The sequence below is a fragment of the Pan troglodytes genome, chromosome 9 (assembly GCF_028858775.2).
Source record: "Pan troglodytes isolate AG18354 chromosome 9, NHGRI_mPanTro3-v2.0_pri, whole genome shotgun sequence".
In the NCBI taxonomy this organism is placed as follows: domain Eukaryota; kingdom Metazoa; phylum Chordata; class Mammalia; order Primates; family Hominidae; genus Pan; species Pan troglodytes.
This window is the reverse complement of record NC_072407.2, coordinates 87,469,721-87,486,401: the sequence shown is the minus strand read 5'-3', so window position 1 is coordinate 87,486,401 and position 16,681 is coordinate 87,469,721. Positions and strand designations below refer to the sequence as shown.

The 16,681-nt window shown below is 38.8% G+C and overlaps 1 protein-coding gene and 2 pseudogenes across 14 annotated transcripts in view; all 3 read left to right on the top strand.

Moving 5' to 3' along the window:
• Positions 1-16,681, top strand: part of DLG2 (discs large MAGUK scaffold protein 2) — a 2,168,441-nt gene that overhangs the window by 163,746 nt on the left and 1,988,014 nt on the right. The gene's annotated exons all lie outside the window — the stretch shown is intronic.
• On the top strand, positions 10,598-11,485 carry LOC134807271 (ATP-dependent RNA helicase A-like; annotated as a pseudogene).
• LOC134807272 (ATP-dependent RNA helicase A-like) lies at positions 11,510-12,177 on the top strand (annotated as a pseudogene).

Here is a 16,681-nt window from a genome sequence, read left to right as displayed (position 1 = left end):
AACAATCAGGAGCACCCCTTCCCTTGCCCCATGCCCACCAAGTTGTCCATAAAAACCATAACCTCCAAGCCTTCAGGGAAACTGATCTGAGTGGTAACTCCAGTTCTTCTGTGAGGGCTGGTCTCACAGCAATTAAACTCTCTCTCATGCAATGCTGTGGTCTCAGTGGATTGATTTTGTCTGTACAGCAGGCAGGAAGAATCCATCTGGTGATTACAAAATGCATAGAATATTTTAGAAGAACATGTATAAGTACAAGATTCTGCACCATGTTGTAGTGTTGGAAACTAAACTTAAGTTTCAGATAGAAAGGGATTATTTTATCACTGTATATCTGGCAAATGATAGAGCACCTTGTATATGATACAACCTACCCTTCTCCCCTTTCAATCTCTCTCTCTCTCAGGGTGTGTGTGTGTGTGTGTGTGTGTGTGTGTACATGTATGTCTATATGGTGCACAATATATATTAAATTGTACAGTATATTAAATTCATAGTATAGTGCTTGCTGTGTAGTAGCTATCTACAAAGGTAGTAGTGTCTGCCATTGATATAATTCTAAATGCTCTCCTTTGTCACATTCAGTCCTTGACACAGTTCTCTCTCATGTACTCAATACCAATATCTGATGAGGTTTTTTAAAATTTTTAAATTTTTAAACAAGGTCTTTCTGTGTTGTTCAGACTAGCATGCAGTGGCATGATTATAGCTCCCTGCAGCCTTGAACTCCTGGTCAAGTCATCCTCCCGCCTTAGCCTCTGAGGTAGCTGGGATTATAGATGCACACAACCACGCCTGCCTAATTTAAAAAAATTTTTTTTATAGACTATGTAGCCCAGATTGGTCTCAAACTCCTGGCCTCCAGCAATTCTCCATTCTTGGCCTCCCAAAGAGCTGGGATTACTGGCACAAGCCACTGCACCCATCCCAAGTTTTTTTGGTAATTCATTCTACACATTTCTTATTTCTATTATCTTCCTTTTATCTCTCCTTCTTCTTGTGTGGTGTACTAACCTATTGTGAATCTTTTGATGCTTTCTGTTTTCATAGACATTATCTGCTAAGGATATTTCAAAATTCTGAGGATTATTCAAGAAAAATACAGTATTGCGTAGTTTTCTTCTGATTGAACTTTCATTTTTAACCTCTTTGCAGTTATTACTGAGTAATTAATTTAGCATGGGACCCATAAAAGAGATAATGTATCCAACCTTGATACTCCTGAGGATACAAAGAAAAATAAAATGATTCCCCATCTTAGGGAATATATTAGTCTGTTAGGGCTGTCATAACAAAATACTATACACTGGGTAGTTTACACAACAGTTTATTTTCTCTCAGTTCTGGACACTGGAATTCCATGATCAAGGTTCTGGTATGGTTGGTGTCTTGTGAAGGATCTCCCCTTGGGCAGATGGCCGCCTTCTCGCTGTCTACTCATATGACTTCTTTATGCATGTGTGAAGAGAGATAGAGCTTGCTTGTGAACCTTCTTATAAGGACATTGATTTTAACAGATTGATGACCCACCTTTCTGACCTCATTTAACCTTAATGACTTCCTTAGAGGTTTTATCTCCAAATGTAGCCACACTGTAAGTTAGGTTTTCTTTTTTTTTTTAATTATACTTTAAGTTTTAGGGTACATGAGCACAACGTGCACGTTTGTTACATATGTATACATGTGGCATGTTGGTGTGCTGCACCCATCAACTCGTCATTTAACATTAGGTATATCTCCTAATGCTATCCCTCCCTGCTCCCCCCACCCCACAACAGGCCCCGGTGTGTGATGTTCCCCTTCCTGTGTCCATGTGTTCTCATTGTTCAATTCCCACCTATGAGTGAGAACATGCGGTGTTTGGTTTTTTGTCCTTGTGATAGTTTGCTGAGAGTGATGGTTTCCAGCTCCATCCATGTCCCTAGAAAGGACATGAACTCATCATTTTTTATGGCTGCATAGTATTCCATGGTGTATGTGTGCCACATTGTCTTAATCCAGTCTATCATTGTTGGACATTTGGGTTGGTTCCAAGTCTTTGCTATTGTGAATAGTGCCACAATAAACATATGTGTGCATGTGTCTTCATAGCAGCATGATTTATAATCCTTTGGGTATATACCCAGTAATGGGATGGCTGGGTCAAATGGTATTTCTAGTTCTAGATCCCTGAGGAATCACCACACTGACTTCCACAATGGTTGAACTAGTTTACACTCCCACCAACAGTGTAGAAGTGTTCCTATTTCTCCACATCGTCTCCAGCACCTATTGTTTCCTGACTTTTTAATGATTGCCATTCTAACTGGCGTGAGATGATATCTCATTGTTGTTTTGATTTGCATTTCTCTGATGGCCAGCGATGATGAGCATGTTTTCATGTGTCTTTTGACTGCATAAATGTCTTCTTTTGAGAAGTGTCTGTTAATATCCTTTGCCCACTTTTTGGTGGGGTTGTGTTTTTTTCTTGTAAATTTGTTTGAGTTCATTGTAGATTCTGGATATTAGCCCTTTGTCAGATGAGTAGGTTGCAAAAATTTTCTCCCATTCTGTAGGTTGCCTGTTCACTCTGATGGTATTTTCTTTTGCCGTGCAGAAGCTCTTGAGTTTAATTAGATCCCATTTGTCAAATTTGGCTTTTGTTGCCATTGCTTTATTCAGTCCATAATAGGGAGTTCACTACATGCTAGATTGACATCTCCCTTTGTCAGTTTCCGTCACCTTTTTGCTGCTGCATGTGGCTTGGGGAAGTGGAGATAGTAGAGATAATAAAGATAAAGATCAAGGAGTATTCCCCATGCCTAAGTAAATACATTAAAACTGCTAAAAAAATGAATGAGTACTTCCCATCACTGGCCTCTTCAGTCACAGGTACTCAAGGACTTCTCTCACTCTCAGTATTGCTACGGTATATACTCCACTCATGGCAGCATAGTCAGACTCAAATATGGTAGAGATCAGCCAGGAAACTGCACAACTGTTTTTTGCCCAAATGTCAGTTTTCTTGTGTTCTCTTTCCTTGTAAAAATAAGTCTTGTCACAATTGTCAATACACCTGAAAGAAGAGAAATATCTATTTTCTTCCTCTACTGTATTCTTTTCTCTCTTCTATTCACTTTGGCAAGCATCCTGACACATTCAAATGGAGTATATAATAAACTTGAGGCTGAAAAAGGAAACCAAGAGAGGAAAAGTGATGAGAAGAGTGTTTTACATTAAGTAGGAAGAAATGATGTTAATATATATGTACTCTACAGCCTGTTTATCTTGATATGCTGGATTCCCTAGTGTGTATAACTTCCGTAGGAATCCAAGTCCAGTTAAAATGATTGCTGTTTCTGTATGAATGGTAAAGTTTAAGAATAGAAGCTTTTAAATGAAAACATATATTTGCAGTGGTTCTTTGAGAAATTACTCTTCATTTTCTAATGAAGGCCAATAAATGAGCACCACCACAAATCAAACCAACAAAAAAGCCAAAAGGCAAAACAAATGAAAATACAAAACCTCAACCCTCATCCCAAATAAAACCTAACCAACAGCATCATCGACAAACATAAACCTCACAAATATACATAAATTACAAGATGTCTAACCTTGGTCTTAGTTTTTCAAAGCAGGAACTTGCTCTACAAAGATCAAGAAACTAGAGCTTCTCTTCAGGATCCTTCAATGGAGAACAATTGTGAAGAAATTGGACTAAAGACAAGGCAAATTGATTAAAATATTGAAAAGTGAGGGGTGATCATGGGAGAGGCCAAGATGGCTGACTATTAGTAGCTAGTGTGCACCTCTCTCACAGAGAGAAGAAAGTGGTGATTAACTACTGTATCTTCAACTGGAACATCTAGATGGAAACATTAGGGTTAATCAAGGAAACAACTTGACCCATGGAGAATGGAGCGAAGTGAGACAGGACAACTGCCCACCCAGGAGTGGCATGGAGCCAGAGGAGGCTCCCACACTGCCAGGAAATTGTGAGTGAGTGAGAGTCCCCAGGGACCCACAGTTCTGCCATGGACCTTTGCAACCCTGGGCTCAGGTGATCCATGCATAAGCCTACCCCACCAGAGCTTCCAGACTGACAATGAGAGCTGTGTGGAGTCTGGGCAGAGCTGCTGCCCAGGCACACATGGAATCTTGGGAGCCATGAATTCCTAGGTATCCCAGCATTAGTGACTGGAGCTCCAGCAGTAGGAGAGGTCGGGCTACCTTCATTCCCCCAGGAAAGTGGCTGAATCCAGAGGGCTGAGCAGCAATGGACTCCAGGCTTCACCTCCACTGCATTTCACAGGATGAGGCCCACTGGCCTGGGTCTCCAGCCACCCCCTGTCTGGGCTCTTGGGCTGGTAGCAGCTCTGCACTTCCCTGGGATGGAGCTCCCAGAAAGAGAGGCTGGTTACCTTTGTTGTCTGTCAGCCCCTGCCAATATAGCCTTCAGGCTCTGCAGAGTACTTAATGTTTAGGGAGTGGTACAGATCTCCTGTACAGCACAGCCATCCCATGGAAAAGTGGCCAGAGTGTTCTACACATGAGTCCTGGACCTTACTTGTTTCTTACTAGGCAGGGCCTCTCAGCCTGGAATTCCAGCACAGCTAACTTGCTTCAACCTGAACATTTCTGTTTCAGGTAGTTCAGCATTACTCTGAGGAGGAAATCCCAGAGACAGCCCACAACCCCTCTGGAATTGCAGCTGCAGTGGTATCACCCTAACCACTCTTGGTGTGAAAGCAACAAAGGGCCAGTCACTACATGGGCATCTCCAGCACACTACAGCCACTATATGGAAAGGAGTGATCTGTCTTCCCTGGGAGCTCCCAACCCTTACTCTTTACCAGGCAGGGCCCCGGCTTTGCACCACATAATAGCCACCCATCCACAGCTAAGCATACCCACGGAATGTCTCTGAGTTTCCCTGGGGTGGGGCTCCCTGAGACAACTGGCAGACCCTCTACCACTGCCACAGCAATGGTTCTGCCCCTGCTACCCTTGGTCTGGGGAAGAAACCAAGAGCCTGAGGGCTTCACATGAGCTTCCAATACACCACAGTCACCATATGGAGAGAAGCCTGGTCGCTCATCCCTGTGAGCGCTCGAACCCCCACTCCTCAACAAGCAGAGCCAGCAGAACAACTGTCTCACCTCCTGGCTGGATTTTCCCAGTAGCAGTGGCTCTACATTTTTTCTGAGGTAGAGCTCCTGAAGTCAACCAAAAGCCCCTCTGCTACTGCCACTGCAGTGGTAGTGACCTTGCTGTCCTTGAATTGGAGAAGCAGCGAAGACCCTGAGTGCTTTAACCACACCTCCAGCAAGCTGCTGTTGCCCTAGGGAGAAGAGGCCAGTCTGTCTCCCTGTTACCTGTCCCTGACACCCTCTCATCACCAGGCGGGCCTTCCTAGCTTGAGCCCAAAGCACAGGTGCCCCATCCAGGGCCAATTGCACTGATTAATAATGGGTCCACATCTCTCTGGGTTGGAACCCCAAGAGGCAAGTGAAAGGCTCTCTGCCATAACCACTGCTAAGGTCCCTTCCCCTTCTGTCCAAGAGTCCCAAGCCAAGATTTGCAGTCAGCACTCAAGTGGGAGAGGAACCTATACTTTCAAAGCACTGAGAAGAAGCATGGCTGCAATCATGAGGAAATAAAGAGGAGCCACACTGTTGATTAAGTGACTGCCTACAGGCTACTATGTGTAAGTGCCACCTACTGGATCACAGCCCAAAATTCAACACCAAAAATACTTTACTAATATTTGAAACCAAGAAAAAGACCTTGGTTTCAAATTTGTAGTTTCAAACTACAAATAAGACCTTGCACAAAGCCTCAGCCCTCTGAAAACACCCAGAAAAGAAGTGTACTAACTGTACTGAAACTACACGTCAGTTATCAGAACACAAGCCAACACAGATGAAAAAGAACCAGTGCGAGAACTCTGGCAACTCAAAAAGCCAGTGTCTCCAAATGACCTCACTAGTTCCCCAGCAGGTATTCTTAACCAGACTGAAATGGCTGAAATGACAGAAATAGAATTCAGAATATGGATAGGAATGAAGATCATTGAGGTTGAAAACAATGTCAAAGTCCAGTGCAGGAAAGCTAAGGATCATTAAAAAAATACAGAGGCTGATAGATAAAAATGGCCATTATAAGGAATAACCAAACAGATTTGATAGAGCTGAAAAACATACTGCAAGAATTTTATAATGCAATCACAAGTGTTAACAGGAGAATAGGCCAATCTGAGGAAAAAATGTCAAAGCTTAGAGACTGTCTTGTTGAAATAATTGTCAGACAAAAATGAAGAAAAAAGAATATAAAAGAATGAACAAAACCTCCAAGAAATATGGGATTATGTAAAGAAACCAAATCTATGACTCACTGTTGTCCCTGAAAGAGATGGAGAGAAAGCAAGCAACTTGGAAAACATATTTTAGAATATCACCTGTGAAAGCTTCCCCAACCTCACTAAAGATGTCAACATTCAAATTCAGGAAATGCAGAGAACTTCAGCAAGATACTAAATAAGGGTACCATCCCCAAGACACATAATCATCAGATTCTTCAACATTGAAATGAAAGAAAAAATGTTAAAGGCAGCTAGAGAGAAGGGACGTTCATCTAGAAAGGAAATCCCATCAGGTCAACAGTGGACCTTTCAGCAGAAACCCTACAAGCCAGAGGAGAATAAGGGCCTATATTAAGCATTCTTAAGGAAAATAATTTTCAACTCAGAATTTTATATCCAGACAAACTAAACTTCATAAATGAGAGAGAAATAAAATCCCTTTCAGACAAGCAAATGAGGGAATTCATTACCACCAGACTTGCTGCTTTACAATAGGTCCTGAAAGGAGTGCTAAATATGGAAAAGAAAGACCATTACCAGCCACTACAAAAACATACTTAAGCATATAGACAAGTGACACTATAAAGCAACAACACAAGCAAGTCTGCATAATAACCAGCTAACAATATGATGACAGGATCAAATTGGCATATATCAATATTAGCCTTGAATATGAATGGGCTAAATTCCCCCAGTTAAAAGGCAAAGAGTGGCAAGCTGGATAAAGAAGCAAGACCTAATGGTATGCTGTCTTCAAGAGACCCATCTCACATGCAGCAACATTCATAGGCCCAAAACAAAGGGATGGAGAAAAACCTACCAAGCAAATGGAAAACTACCAAGCAAATGGAAAAGCAGGGGTTGCTGTCCTAATTTCAGACAAAAGAGACTTTAAGCCCAACAAAGATAAAAAAAAAAAAAAGACAAAGAAGAGCATTACATAATGCAAAAGTTTTAATTCAACTGGAAGACTTAAGTATCCTAAATATATATGCACCTAACACAGGAGTGCCTGGATTCATAAAGCAATTTCTCAGAGACCTAGATTCCCACACAATTAGAGTACAGGACTTCAACACCCCACTGACAGTATTAGACAGATCATTGAGGCAAAAAATTAACAGATATTCAGGACCTGAACTCAACACTTAACCAAATGGGCCTAATAAAATCCTGTAGTACTCTCTGTTCAAAAACATTCTTCTCATCACCATATGGCACAACCCTAAAGTTGTAATCCTTGGCAAATTCAAAACAATTGATATCATACCAACCACACTTTCAGATCACAGTACAATAAAATAGAAACCAATACCAAGAAAATTGCTCAAAACCATAAAATTACATGGAAATGAAACAACCTACTCTTGAATGATTTTTGGATAAATAGGGAAACTATGGCAGAAATCAAGAAATTCTTTGACCAAATGAAAACAAAGACAGAACATACAAGAATCTCTGGGACACAGCTAAGGCAGTGTTAAGAGGGAAGTTTATAGCACTAAATGCCCACGTCGAAAGGCTTGAAAGATCTAAAATTAACAACCTAACATCACACCTTGAGAAACTAGAGACACAAGAGCAAACCAATCTCAAAGCTAGCAGAAGACAAGAAATAACCAAAATTAGAGCTGAACTGAAGGAATTTGAGATGTGAAAACACCATACAAAAGATCAATAAATCCAGGAGTTTGTTTTTTGAAAGAATAAGTAAGATAGATAGACTGCTATGTAGACTAATAAAGAAGAAAATATAGAAAATCCAAATAAACACAATCAGAAATGACAAAGGGGACATTACCACCAACCCCACAGAAATACAAATAACCATCAGAACTACTATGAGCACCTCTATGCACACAAACCAGAAAACCTAAAAGAAATGGATAAATTCCTGGACACATACAACCTCCCAAGAGTGAACCAGGAATCCCTGAACAGACTAATAGTGAATTCCAAAATTGAATCAGTAATAAAAAGCCTACCAACCAAAAAAAGCCCAGGACCAGACAGATTCACAGTTGAATTCAACTAGTTGTATAAAGAAGAGCTAGTACCACTCCTAGTGAAACTAATTCTAAAAGTTGAGGAGCAGGTATCATCCTGATACCAAAACCTGGCAGAGACACAATAAAAAGCTGAACATCTTGATGAAAATAGATGCAAAAATCCTCAACAAAATAGTAGCAAACTGAACTCAGCAGCACATCAAAAATCTAATCCACCATAACCAAGTAGGCTTCATCCCTGGGATGCAAGCTTGGCTCAACATATGCAAATTAATAAGACTCAACACATAAACAGAACTTAAAAACAAAAACCACATGATTATCTCAATAGATGCAAAAAAGCTTTCAATAAAATTTAACATCCCTTTATGTAAAAACCCTCCAGAAACTAGGCACTGAAGGAACATACTTCAAAATAATAAGAGCCATCTGTGACAAATCCACAGCCTACATCATACTGAATAGGCAAAAGCTGAAAGTGGTCCCCTTGATAACCAGAATGAGACCAGTACACCCTCTCTCACCACTCTTATTCAGCATAGTACTGGTAGTCCTGGCCGAAGGAGTCAGGCAAGAGAAAGAAATAAAAGGCATCCAAATAGGAGAAGAGGAAGTCAAACTATCCCTGCTTGCAGATGACATGATTCGATATCTAGCAAACTCTATAGTCTCTGCCTAAAAGCTTCTTGATCTGATAAACAACTTCAGCAAAGTTTTGGGATACAAAATCAATGTACAGAAATTTGTAGCATTTCTATATACAAACAACATCTAAGTGGAGAGCCAAATCAGGAACACAATCCCGTTTACAATTGCCAGAAAAAGAATAAAATACCTAGGAATGTAGCTAACTAGGGAGGTGTAAAATCTCTGCAAGGACAATTACAAAACACTAGTCCAAGAAATCAGAGATGACATACACAAATGGAAAAACATTCCATGCTCATGGATAGGGAGAATCAATATTATAAAAATGACCATATTGCCCAAAGTAATTTACAGATTCAATGCTATTCCTATCAAACTATCAATGACATTCTTCACAGAATTAGAAAGAAACTATTCTAAAATTTATGTAGAGCCAAAAAAGAATCCAAATACCCCAAACAATTATAAGCAAAAAGAATAAAGCTGGAGGTATCATGTTACCTGACTTCAAAGTATACTACAAGGCTGTAGTAATGAAAACACTGATACGAAAACAGACACATAGACCAATGAAATGGAATCGAGGCCCAGAAGTAAAACTGCACACCTAAAACTATCTGATCTTCCACAAAACTAACAAAAACAAACAATGGGGAAAGGACTTGCTATTCAATAAATAGTGATGGGATAACTGGCTAGCAATATTCAGAAGATTGAAACTGGACCCCTTTCTTACACCATATACAAAAATCAACTGAAGATGGATTAAAGACTTAAACATAAAACCTAAAACTATAAAAACTCTGGAAGAAAACCTAGGAAATACCATTCTGGACATAGGACCTGGCAAAGATTTCATGACAATGATGCCAAAAGCAATTGCAACAAAAATAATAATTGATAAATTGGATCTAATTAAACTAAACAGCTTTTGCACAGCACGAGAAACTATAATATCAATAAAGATACAACCTAAAGAATGGGAGAAAATATTTGCAAACTATGTATCTGACAAAGGTGCAATATGCATAATCGATACAGAACATGATCAAATTTACAAGCAAAAACCAAACAATACTATTAAAAAGTGGGCAAAGGACATACATGTCAAAAGACATACATGTGGTCAACAAGAATAAGAAATGCTCAACATCAGTAATTTTTAGGGAAATGCAAATCAAAACCACAATGAGATACCATCTCATACCAGTCAGACTGGCCATTATTAAAAGTCAAAAAGTAACAGATGATGGTGAGGTTGAGGAGAAAGGGGAATGCTTATACACGTGGTATACTAGATAAAGAAAATGTGGTACATATATGCCATGGAGTACTATGCAACCATAAAAAAGAATGAGATAATTCCCTTTGCAGCAACATGGTTGGAGCTAGAGACCATTATCCTGGGAACAGAAAACCAAATGCCACATGTTCTTACTTACAAGTCAGAGCTAAGCAATGAAAACACATGGACACAAAGGGGAACAACAGACACCAGGGCCTGCTTAAGGGTGGAGGGTGGGAGGAAGGAGAGCATAAAAAAATACCTATTGGGTAATATGCTTACCTCGGTGACCAAATAATCTGGACACCAAACCCCTGTGACACAGTTTACCTATACAACAATTCTGTGCATGTACCCCTAAACCCAAATAAAATTTTAAAAAAGAGAAAAGTGAGGGGTGATTATGTTGAGTATGAAACTCCTGTGTCTGGGAGAAATTGGCTAATTTCTGGCCAAGGCAATCCAAGGACCTCCACCTTTGGATCCTGTGATTTAGGCAGAGCACACTCTTAGAGAGCTTGATGCATTATATGGCAATGATAAGTTTAATTCTCTAGGATGGGTCCCGACTAAACTCTCCATTGAGCCTCATCTTGGCAAAACGATGATAATGGGGTGTATTTTCTATGAGAGAGATCCTGTCTATACCATCTCTGCTGCTACCTGTTTTCATTGATGAAGGAAAGTGGGATATATCCACCAAAATTTTGCTGGAAACCCATTTTCTGATTATGTGTCCCTTTTATCAGTATTCCAATCCTGGAATGATTCTAGAACGGGTAGAGAAGAAACTCAGATTCAATTTTGTGAGCACAAAAGATTCAATAGGGCTACACTAAGAATGACTTATGAAGCCAAAGTTTAGCTCAAAGAGATTCATATTAATTCTGGATTTCCAGAAGATTATTGACACAAGTGTTTACTAACACTGGACCAGATAATAATTTGGATGCTGTTATCTCCCTCTTGGCCTTTGGTGTGTACCCAAATGATGCTATCAGAAGGAAAAGAGAAATATTCTCACCATGAAGGGCATAATGCACTTATCCACAAATTGTCTGTTAATTGTTTTTTTAGTAGCAAGACATAAAGTGCTCCTCTCTTTTCTTTGTGTTTGGTGAAAAGCCGGGGGTGACTAAGGCCGTGCCTTTAGCAGAGATGGCTCGGGTTCAAATACTGTCTTTGATCAGGTGTACTTGAATCTGAGCCATCTCTGCTAAAGGCATGACCTTAGCCACCTCCCTGAAGTTGCTTCTCTTTGCCTTCAAGAAAGTATAATGTGATAGGCAGATTGTTCTTGTAGATGACTGAATTAAGCTGCAAATATCCCATGAAGCTGCCGCCTGCATTACTGCTTTCCAGGAAATCTTGGAGTTGAAGATTCAACAACCTCTGGTTGTTGAAGTAACAAACAACCTGATATCTTCAGCCAGTTGGACCCTTTTAATTAATATATGCTGAACATTATCCACCAAATCTCTAGGCCCTTAGCTCCTGTTATCAATCTTGTGATTGGCAATACACAGTATGGAGATGGTCCACATCCTCCCAAGATGGCCTGATATGACAATGGAAGTAGATATAGGAGGGTACATTCTAGTTATGGTGTTGGAGGCTATGGCAGTGGCTACAGTGATGGAAGCTATAGTAGTGGAGGCTATGGTGGCACTATTCCACCCTGTCAGGAAGGATATGGTGGAGATGGTGGTGGAGACTATATAGGACATAACTGAGGTGGCTATAGTGGTAGCTCTGGTGGAGACTACAGAAGGTCTAGTGGAGGCTTCAGAGGATCTGGGAGATGCCAGTGAGGATATGGAAGGGAGAGCTATGGAAATGGCTGCTTTGGACAAGGAAAAGGAAGTGGTGGCCATTAAGGCTTGGTTATGTCAGTGCCTGTGCATAGACATTAAAAAAAAAAAAAAACTACCTGTTTTTCCCAAGATGTTTATTTTTCACCAAAAACTAAACCCGTTTTCCACACATTCTGTGGTTCATTGTAGTTTAAGGAAACCAAGCATATAGATGCATTAGTGATTTTATTTATATTATGTAAAATATAATCTATTATAAAAATACCACAGTTTGTATTTTTTCTTTAAAGAGTAAAGATTTGCTTTTAAAGTTAATTTGATATTTTCTTGGCTTTCATTTAATACATTAGAAAATAGAGTATTATACTGAAATAAAAAAAAGAAATTTCAGCTACTCAACATGCAAAAGCCTCGAATGAGTTTATAGAATATAAAAGGAATTAAGACCAGCTAGTCTCAATTTCCATGACAGAGCAATACAAAAATAAACAAAATTAAAAATTGGGCAGGGCATGCTGGCTCACCTGTAATCATAGCACTTTGGGAGGCTGAGGCAGGAGGATTGCTTGGGGCCAAGAGTTCAAGACCCGCCTTGGCAACATAGCGAGACCCTGTTGCATTAAAAGAATGTACTGGGGGCTTACTGTGGGCTAGGTACTGTGCTAGGTGCTATATACAAATTATCTAAATTATCTAATTTAATTGTCACAATAATTCTGAGTTAGGTATTTTTACTATCCTTATTTAATAAATGTGGAAATTTGAGTCTGAGAAGAGTTAAGAAGCTTATGAGAAGTTACATATATAAACAAAGCTTGGAGGTATTGTGATTTCAGTTCCAGACCACTGCAAGAAAGTGAATATTACAATAAAGCAAGTCACAATTTTTTTGGTTTAGAGAGTGGCATGAGCCAGTTTAATATTTTCAAATCACTATAGATATTGTGTATTGGGGGTGGAGGGTGCTGGTTACTGAGTAAACAGTGAAATCAGTTACATCTGTTGCAATATTGTGGGTAAGAAATGTTGGTGACTTGGTCTGCTGTTGGAGAGAAGTGGGTAGATTTAAGATATGTATTTTTAGGTAATATTTATGGAATTTGGTAATGGTTTGGTTGTGAGTTAGTGGCAGAGAAGTTGAAGAAGTTATCAAGGCTAGACATTAGACTTTTGACAATAATAAGTAGGTTGATGGATGTATCATTTGCAGATATGGGTTAGATTAGAAGATGAAGTTTGAGATCCCTATGCGATGTACAGGCAGACATGTAGGTAGTTAGAGATGTAGATTTGGAATTTAGAGGATAATTTTGGGTTGGTGATACACATTTAAGAGTTGTTGGCATGTGAATAATATAAAGCCATGGAAGTGGTCAAGATTTCCTAGGATGAGAATGTAGATTGAGGAGATGATTAGAAACAAGCTCTGAGTGGTTTCAATGTTTAGAAATATGGAGGAAGAGCAAGCAAAGGAGGCAGAAAAAAGCTACATGGGTAGGAGGAAACAAAAAGAATATAGAGTTATGGAAGCTGAGAAAAGAGAAGAAGGAAAGATAATTCAATTCCACCGAAAACTTCTGAGAGGCCAAATAAATTGAGACTCATAGAAAATTATAGCTAAGTTTTATCTTTGTGCGAATAGTTTCCATGTAATGATAAGAGTAAAAGCCCCAGATTGGGGTTGGTTGAAGAGTGAACTGAGTTTCATTACCAGCAAAATTGCAGATAAAATGTCCTGAAAAAATCTCTAATATAAGATATTTACAATTACTTGATGGAGTAGCAACAATATTTTAAAATTCCTAAGTGAGCTCACAAATAAGTAAAGGAAGTCTGTGGGGGCCAAAAAAGAAGATGAATTGGAAATAGAATTGTAGGTGGTTGCTGATATCATAGCTATCTAGAGGGCATTTGCTAATTATGGTAATCCTGTTTTAATGACCAGGCAGTGGAGGAGAAAAAGCCTAGTATATACACAGATGTGAAGATATCTCTGAGAACCCACATAAAGCCAGAAATTAACTCTATGATTAATATGAGGGTAGAGGTGAAAAAAAATGTCTCCCTGTCAAATAAGGAAGATAAGCAAGACAACTTGGCAAGAAGGTATGTGTTAGCCTGGGCTCTCATAGAAAACAATAGAAATATCTGCTCTGAAAATTGATAACCACAAAGGCTGCCCTGATATCGCTTTCAAGTTAAAATTTATGTCATTTTTTTTTAAAACGAAGTTTCACTCTTGTTGCCCAGGCTGGAGTGCAGTGGTGCGATCTTGGCTCACCATGCAACCTCTGCCTCCTGGGTTCAAGCGATTCTCCTTTCTCAGCCTCCCAAGTAGCTGGGATTACAGGCATGAACCATCATGCCCAGCTAATTTTGTATTTTTAATAGAGACAGGGTTTCTCCATGTTGGTCAGGCTGGTCTCGAACTCCCGACCTCAGGTGATCCACCCATCTTGGCCTTGCAAATTGCTGGGATTACAGGCGTGACCCGCTGTGCCTAGTCAAAATTTACGTCATTTTTGTAGTCTGAGCAGTCTAGAGCTAAAAAAAAATAAAAACTTTAGATAGTTCCAATTCGAAAGCACTCAGGTGATTGGCAGAAGCAAATGCATATCATCTTTCACTGAATGTAGCTTCAACCCAGGCTTCATGGAGTTACCTAAAAACAGCTTTAATAAAACATAAATTGAGAATGAAAACTACAAAATACATGAGAAATAAATCACTATAAGTGAGACTTACCAGAAAACATCACTAAACACTTCATATAATGTTTAAAATGTTTAAATAAAGCATGTACTCTCTAATATAAGAAAGGAATAAGATATAATTAAAAAGAAGGGGCAGAATAGGAAATAAAAATTACAAAATAGACCTCCTAAAAATGAAAATTATAATAACTACAAAGTAGATGGTTAAAAAGATTATACAAAAGAAAATTATAAATTAATGAAATAAAGGATAGAGTTAAAGAAATTATCACAAAGAGGTGAAAAACATAAAAGAGTGGTTAAAAGCATGGACATTAGAATGACAAGAGCTGATATCACCCATTGGAGTTCCAGAAGAAGAGACTAGAATTAATGTGGCAGAAGCAATTTTTAAGTCCTGGATGAAAAATTTCCAGAATTGATGGAAGACATAATTCTCTGTTTCAGGAAGCATAAAAATTCCAACCAAGGAAAATAAATAGAAAAAGGAAAGGAAAAAAATTAATAAGCCAAGTATCCAATTTAACATGTTAGAAAAAGGACAGAATAAATTCAATAAAATGGAAAAAAGGAAATAATAGAGAAGATACTGATTGAACAAACAAAACACAGAATAAAGAGGATCAATAATGACTGAGTTTCATTTGATAAGATTAAGGTAAACAACTTCTGCCATGTTTGACTTAAAAGAGAGGGGAAGGAAGAGGAGGAGGGAGAGGGAGAGAGAAGCATAAATAAGCACAGTCAGAAATGAAGAATGGGAACTACTTTAAATATATTAGTGTTTGATAGGCTCAAAGGAAAGGAAGGAGCAAGGCTATGTGTAAATGCTTTAGATGTGGATGTGGCAATGGACTTGTTTCCTTAGAAGCAATAAAGATAAGATAGATGTTGAATATTGGGTCCCCAAACCCTTATCTGAAGGTATTTCCTGGATCCTAAATAGAGGCTACTTCTCTGTGTCAAAGTGACTTAGAACCTCCAGACAAGAGTGGGATATTTCATTTTTACTGAGAGAATTTCAGAAGCAAAGTCTCTGATTGTCTTTGATTTTATCGAACAAAGTTTTTCAGTAAGAAAGCAGTAGGCATTCAAAGAAAGGGGTTGTGATGATACTTTATAATGGCAGCATATCCTTGGGTGAAATAGTGTTTCCTTTTAACTTTCCAGCCAGCTTTATCTGGGCCTATTATTCCAGCCTGATGAATGTCAGGGCAGATTTTTGGTGTCTGAATTTATTTTTACTTTCTCACCCCAAATCTTATCTCAAGGTCTCTGCTCATTATTTGAATGCTCAAGGAGAATTGAGGCAATTCCAGAATACTGAATGTAGTGTTTTAAAAATGAATAGTTTCCAGGAAATGGTAAACTTAATGTTGTTTCTTAGCAATAGTCTAGTTTAGATTAGAAATTCATTGATATCCTTTTCTGATAGGGCTTTTTAGATTGCTAAAGCAGGAAAATTATTCCTCATGAAAACATTGTAAGGTACTTTCAAGTATAAAAATCGCTTTAATTTGGATTATTTCATTTGAGTCAAACTATGAGTTTCTTAATTTTCATATTAGCAATCGAGGCTAAGAAATGCTAAATAACTTGCCCAGAGTCAGCTAGCTACTGAGATTTAACTGTCTGTAAGGTCAACGATCTGTCCATTGCTCTAAGCTGCCTCCAAGTTCAGAGAATTCCTAGAATTATTAGACTTTTGGGAAAACATTTTCAAAGAGATTGGTTAAGATCAGTTTGGGAAACAATTGCCTTTTCTGTCTATCTCATCCCTCTCAAATTTATTGATGTACAAGTCTAATTTCAGTTAAAGTTCCAAAATAAAAATACTTATGGTTTCTTTGCTTTCTTGGGATTTGACC